Below are 6620 nucleotides of genomic sequence, written 5' to 3'. Positions count from 1 at the left end.
GTGTGTCCTAAGGGGCCAGTTCCTTAGGGGTTATTGTGAGGATTAAGTGAGTTAATGTAAAATTCAAGAATGTCAACCAGATTGGAGAAAGCATTTCAAACATGTAACAGAAAAGCAGATATCACAGTGCTAACAGGTGCAGACCCTGGAGCCAGGAGACTGGGTTTGTACCTATCTCGTCACTGTCACCTATCCATCGTGTACCTTTGGCAGATTCCTTAACTTCCTTGTGTCTCCATATCCTTATCTGTAAGATGGGAATAATAATAGTGCCTACCCCCAGGGATGCCACTTGCTTATGCTGTCGCTTTGTGTGAATTTGGAAAAAGACAGTTGCCTATTAACTTTGCAACCTAAAGGCGTCTTTGTGTGAAGAAATAGGAACTCCTTCATTCCCATGCCAAGGCAAGGACAAGATGCGCTGAATGAGGGTGGAATTGTAGCCCCTACGCCCACTCTCTGCCACGTGCCTTTATGCAATCCAGTAGTACAACCCCACACCATGATCAGTCTACACTGTGGGATCACTGTGTATAATAGAGGAGTTACTACTTATAAAACACTTAGAACCATCCTTAGCACATAGTCCGCCCTCAGTAAGTATAGCTGTTCTCTTACCTAGTGCTTCTCACAGTTTATTTCTGAGCCTGGCTTTGCCAGTACTACTGATGACAGCACCATTTTAAAACCCAAAGACAGGGGATCCCTGGGTGGCTCAGCGGTTTAGCGCTGCCTTCAGCCCAGGTTGTCCCAGGATCGAGTCCCACATCAGGCTCCCTACATGGAACCTGCTTCTCCCTCTGCCTGTGTCTCTGCCCCTCTCTCTGTCTGTGTCTCTCATGAATAAATAAATGAAATCTTAAAAAAATAAATAAAAAAATAAAACCCAAAGACAAGTAGAGAGCTTTTTTTAAATACCTCTCTTTTGGTAATCACCACTTATTTTATTTTTAAAAAAAGCTTTTATTTATTTGAGAGAGAGCATGCGTGAGCGGAGCAGGGTGGGGGAGAGAGGCAGAGAGAGAGGGAGAAGCAGACTCCCTGCCGAACAGAGAGCCCCACGGGGGGATCGATCCTAGGACCCTGGGATCATGACCTGAGCCAAAAGCAGACATTTAACCAACTGAACCACCCAGGTATCCCAGTCACTATTTTAATTATTTGCAAGGCTATTTATATCACATATAATCCAAATAACTTAATTAAATTCTCTAGGTGTGTGTGCCAATGCACACGTGCACACACACACACACACACACACACACACACACACACACTTTTTTGTTGGGGAGGGGGGCAAATTTGAATTGGCCTAATCACTGATCTTAAAACATCTGCTGAATTCCCAGTTTGTCTTCACACCTGGGCCTGGGTAAAGCACTTCCAATGCAAAGTTGAATGGGACACAGAATCAGATCTCTTTCAAGAGAAATAAAATCGGTGGTTACAGTTCAGTGCAATGCATGTTAGGCTCAGAGTGGAAAGGGAGCACAGAGTGGGGGCTGATTAGGAAGCACGTCAGGAAAAGATTTCTGTAAGATGTGATCCTGGGTTTGTTCAAAAAAGTTAGGAAAAAAAACAAACAAAGGGAAGTTCAGGCCAGTAAAGGCATAGAGATGATAACCAATTCCATTTCACTGGGCCAGAGGCTTTCAGTTTTGAGGGGAGTTTTTTCTTCTTTTATTTGAGAATAGTAGACACACCATGCTACATTTGTTTCAGGTGTACAACATCATGATTCAAATCCTCTATCCATGCTATGCTTACACAAGTGTAGCTGCCATCTGTCACCACACGTGCCCTTACAGTATCACTGACTGATTCCTAGCTGTGCTTTATTCTCCTCACTTCTTCATTCCACAACTGGAAGCCTCTGTCTCCCTTTTACCCATTTTGTTCATCCCCCACTGCCTCCCCTCTGGCAACCTCAGTTTGTTTTCTGTGCTTATAGGTCTGATTCTGCTTTTTTGTTTGTTTATTTGAGTATAGAGGAAGATTATTTGAGAAAGGAAGTTAAAGGAGAGTGATCGAAGCCACATTTGACTGAGTATTGAAGGAAGCCAGAGTAAATACTTAGAAGTTGATCCTAGAAGTAAGAGAGGGTCATTTAAATAATTTTTGCTGAGAATTTATCTATCTAAAACTGCATTTGGGGGTATAATTTTATGGCTGAGTTGCACAGGCTCAGTTGGAGCAGAGAAACGATGGCAATGGGCCACTCAAGATATCAGGAACCTGAAGTGAGAGATATTATGAAGGAGGAAGTGGTGTGGTTTGAAGATTTGACTGGATGATAATGGGGCTGGCTGACATTTTATCTGTGCAAGTTAAGCAGAGAAATCATAACCAAGGGATGACATACATTTTTCTTTCTTTTTATGCTGTACGTTTAGGGCCTTTCTTATAAGGAGTTCTTTAATTCTCTTTCAGAAAGCAAACTATATTTCCCAGGCTCTGGTGGTCTAGAAGTAAACTCAGATTTTCTAGATTTAGGCAAAATAACGTAAAGGAAATTTTCCCTATGATAACCTGCATCTTTTCATAATTATCTCCTTATCTATGCCATATAGGATACCTATAGATGTTAGAAACATCAACTTCTCCAGAGAACAGCTTAAGGATTTCTCACAATGAAATGCGTCTGCTAACGGCTTGATAAACCATATTGTGCAAGGTGAACCTCATGCCCTATGGTTCAGGAACATGGCACAAGTCCCCCATCTATACATATAGTCTATAATGTGCCTATCGCTATCTTGTAAAACAAGTATCTACAAATTAAGATTTATGTACTAGTAAACCTGTTCCAGTTTATGATGACTTTCAATGACCTACCTACAGACACCTGTTCTTGTCAGTACAAATTGGGTTGGTTCACTTGTGCCATATGTGTATGCATTTGAAGCCTAGACTCACTGAATTTCATTGGATTAACACCGAAGATGCTGAAAACATGTTTTGTTACTTGATAAATCTCTTGTATTTTTCCCCAGGTTAACTATAATCTTTTTGATATTTTTTATTAGTATTACTTTTGCAATTAGTATTCTAAAATAATAATATGAGGAAAACTGACTATAAAAGCAAAGTTAAAATATGCACTATGCAAGTATTATAGAATTTATAGAATTATTTCTAAGGGTTGATAGTAATGGGATTAAAAACTCAGAATAAGATGCATGTACTTGCCTCTAGCTCATCATCAAGTACTTCTTAAACTTGTGAAGGATAGCATGGGCATTTGAAAAATTCAAGTGCCACCCAGAATGACTGACTATACCTGATTGAGAAAGGTATTTCTTTGATGTATCACTTTTAGAGAAACCAAATTCTTATCATTTCATTTGTGAAAAATATATTTGATGCAGGATGGAAAAATAAGCTATGCCTTCTATGTGGACCATTAACATATGCAGAATAATTTTTTTCTACAATCTGGTCTGCAGACTAATATTGACTATTATGTCATTTTCTCTATTCTCTGGAAAATGAATTAAATTTTAAGAACATGTTTGACTTTTGTTTGTTCTTGAACCTGGAGAATCCCAACCCTCAAGTTGTGAGGCCAGGATAAGCAGCTCAGGAAGGACACTGAGTAATGGCTGAAGGCAAAGGAAGAACAAAAGCCAGAGAGGCAGAGGGCTTCCAAAATTAAGAATTCATCAGTAATGATAAGTGCTGCAGTGAAGTCAGGTAAGAAACTGTTCTCTGGATTTTTCAACAAAGGTGTTATCAGTAAATTTGGCAGGAGTGAATTCTTGGAGTGTCAGGAGTTGGAAGTTAAAGTATGTTGAAATGTGAGAAGGAGGATTATCACTATGTGTTAGTAGGTCATGGCCAAGCAAAGCATTTCTGCCGTAAGGGATAATGGTAGTGATGAGGGTGATGATGACAAGGATGACAATATCTAGCATTTCTGGAGCACTTCCATTACACCAGACACTATAGTAAGCACTTTCCATGTGTTATCTCTTACAACCTTCAATATTCCCATTTTACATAAAAATGAGACATTAATAGGTTAACTCATTCTAGTTTCATCTGTTTCCCCCACTTGCTGACTGCCTTTCTTCCTTCCTGTATTCTTTCCTTTCTTCCTTTTTATCTTCTTTCCTTCCTATTATCTCTAGCAAACATTTGTTTAACTCTTTTTAGTTTCTAGGTATTTTGCTATATGCAAGACCTACAGCAGTGACTAAGACCCTCTTAGCATGCAGAGTAGACATAAGAAGTAATGGCTTCTATTCTTTGCTTCCTGAGCAAAAGCCCTTTCTTGTTTACCTTCAATTTTTCTAACCCTTCATTTTCTCCATATCAAACCACCTCCATTTGCTAGGGGGAGTTTTGCAGAAGCTATTCTTGTTTCTTTGCTCTCCTTGTTACACGCCAGGATTTTGCGTAGTAGCATCTACTCCCTCATGTTTAATTTTCTATGATGGTCATACAGTTAATCTGCAAAGCCACTGTGTTTAATGTACAGGGCCTTGGGGGGGTCTCTGATTAGAACACATCCAGGGTCGGGCTCCCGGTGCATGGAGCCTGCTTCTCCCTCTGCCTGTGTCTCTGCTTCTCTCTCTCTCTGTGTGACTATCATAAATAAATAAAAATTTTTAAAAAATGAAAATCCAGGGGCATCTGGGTGGCTCAGTAGTTGAGCGTCTGCCTTTGGCTCAAGGTGTGATCCCAGGGTCCTGGGATCGAGTCCCGCATTGGGCTCCTTGCATGGTACCTGCTTCTCCTTCTGCCTATGTTTCTGGCTCTCTTTGTGTCTCTCATGAATAAATAAAGTAAAAGATTAAAAAAAAATAGAAAATCCACTGAACAGCAAAGAGAGGTGACGTCAATTAGATCTCAATAAATCTGAGTTTATTGATATAAACCTGAGTTTAGAAAAGGTCTACAGAATAAATAAATAAATAATAACTAACTAAATAATAAAATAAAAAAAAAGAAAACAAAAGGTCTACAGGTTCATCCTTCCCAGAGAAAAAAATGAACACACATACACATACAATTAGGGAGAAAATAAGAAGGAAATCAAGCACCTCTTTGCTTGATTGAAATGTGAATGAAAAATCAAAAGCTCCCAAGAAGGCCTTCTGAGGAGCCTGCAGCTAGAACCCTGACCTATTTCTGCTCAGGTCTCCTGAAAGGCCCACGGAGCGCCAGCCAAGAATCAGGTGCCGTGCAAGGAGCATCCACGCCCTCTGCTCCTATCACAAGACACACACACAGGCTGAGGGCAAATGATTCACAGACGTGGGACCAAACCAAGAGGTTTCACAACAGCCAAGAAACAGAACCACCAATGCGCCCGCCGACATCCCCGCAGCCTGCCTCGCACAGTCACCTAGTAGGTGTTCAAGAAACTTCACAGGATTCCACTGGCCCCGTGTCAGGCTGCCATGTGAGGGACCGGGCGCTCGGGCAGCATCTCGACTCTCCCACACTTTCCGCAGGCCCTCCGTGTCACGTGTGATTAATGAGCGCCATGTCACCAACGTCCCAGGGGTCAGCCTACTGGAATGGAAACACGAATGAGTCGGGAATGGCCTTAGAATGGAGGAATTCCAAAAACGGTGAAGCGAGAGAAAAAAAAAATGGGGACATTTTGTTTTGTTGCTGACTTGAATAGGAGCAAGGTTTTCTCCTTGTCACAGGCCAAGCCATGACCCGGGTTTAGAGCTTTTCAGAATCCTGAAAACCGACAAACGCACCCAATTAAGTGCTGCCCCAAAGCCCTGTGCACTTTCTAGAAGCCGCCAGAAGTCTAGAATGGCAGAGGTTGATGTGGGGTGGGGTACTGATTAATTTATCCTGGATTTTATTAACAATAACCAATTACTGTACATGTCCTAAATGTCAAGCACTACACTCGGTGTAAAGTGATTTATGGCCAGTGCCGCATGCAATCACCATGTAATCATCATAGCCCCAAAGGAAAGGCATTGTCATCCCTATTTTACAGGTGGAAAAACTGAGCTCATGCGGCTAAGAGATGACATAGGGAAGACGCACATGCCCGGCTGACGCTGAAGCCCACACCCCTAACGTCGTTCCCCTGACTGATGAAAAAGCTGGGGCTCTTCCGTGCAACGTCCTGCGCTCACTGCCCCGAGAGGGAACTGGTCCCAGGACCCATCGGATTCCTGATCCAGAGGATGAAAAGAGAGTAGCACTTGGCTGGGATCGCGAGGATGGAGGCTGCTCGAGAGAGGTCCCCGTTTGCACGGTCTTCTCCATGCCCTGGGTGAGCTCCGGACTCGCCTCGGCCCAGCCACACAGGGAGGGAAGGCCCCGTGGCCTCACTAAAAGTCCCAACGGCCCCCCCAAGTAGACAGCGAACAGCTCTGGTGGGAAGGCCCCGGGATGGAGAGATCAGAGGCTCGAGGCGGCCACGAACAGGACCCAGAGGTTTCCCAGCAACTGTCCCACTGTCCCTTGAGGCAGTCCTCCCACCCTGAGCAGAAGACAAAAGTCAATCTCCAGGACCTCGAGAACCTCAGGCTAGGGGAAGGAGCCAGCCACAAAAGGCCACGGATTGTGTGACCCTCTTTCCATGAAACCTGCAACAGCAACGGGAAAGGAGATGAGCAGTAGCCAGGGGCTCCTGGTGGGAG

Source organism: Canis lupus (assembly GCF_048164855.1).
Source record: "Canis lupus baileyi chromosome 16 unlocalized genomic scaffold, mCanLup2.hap1 SUPER_16_unloc_3, whole genome shotgun sequence".
Lineage (NCBI taxonomy): Eukaryota > Metazoa > Chordata > Mammalia > Carnivora > Canidae > Canis > Canis lupus.
Note: the sequence above shows the minus strand (reverse complement) of the source record.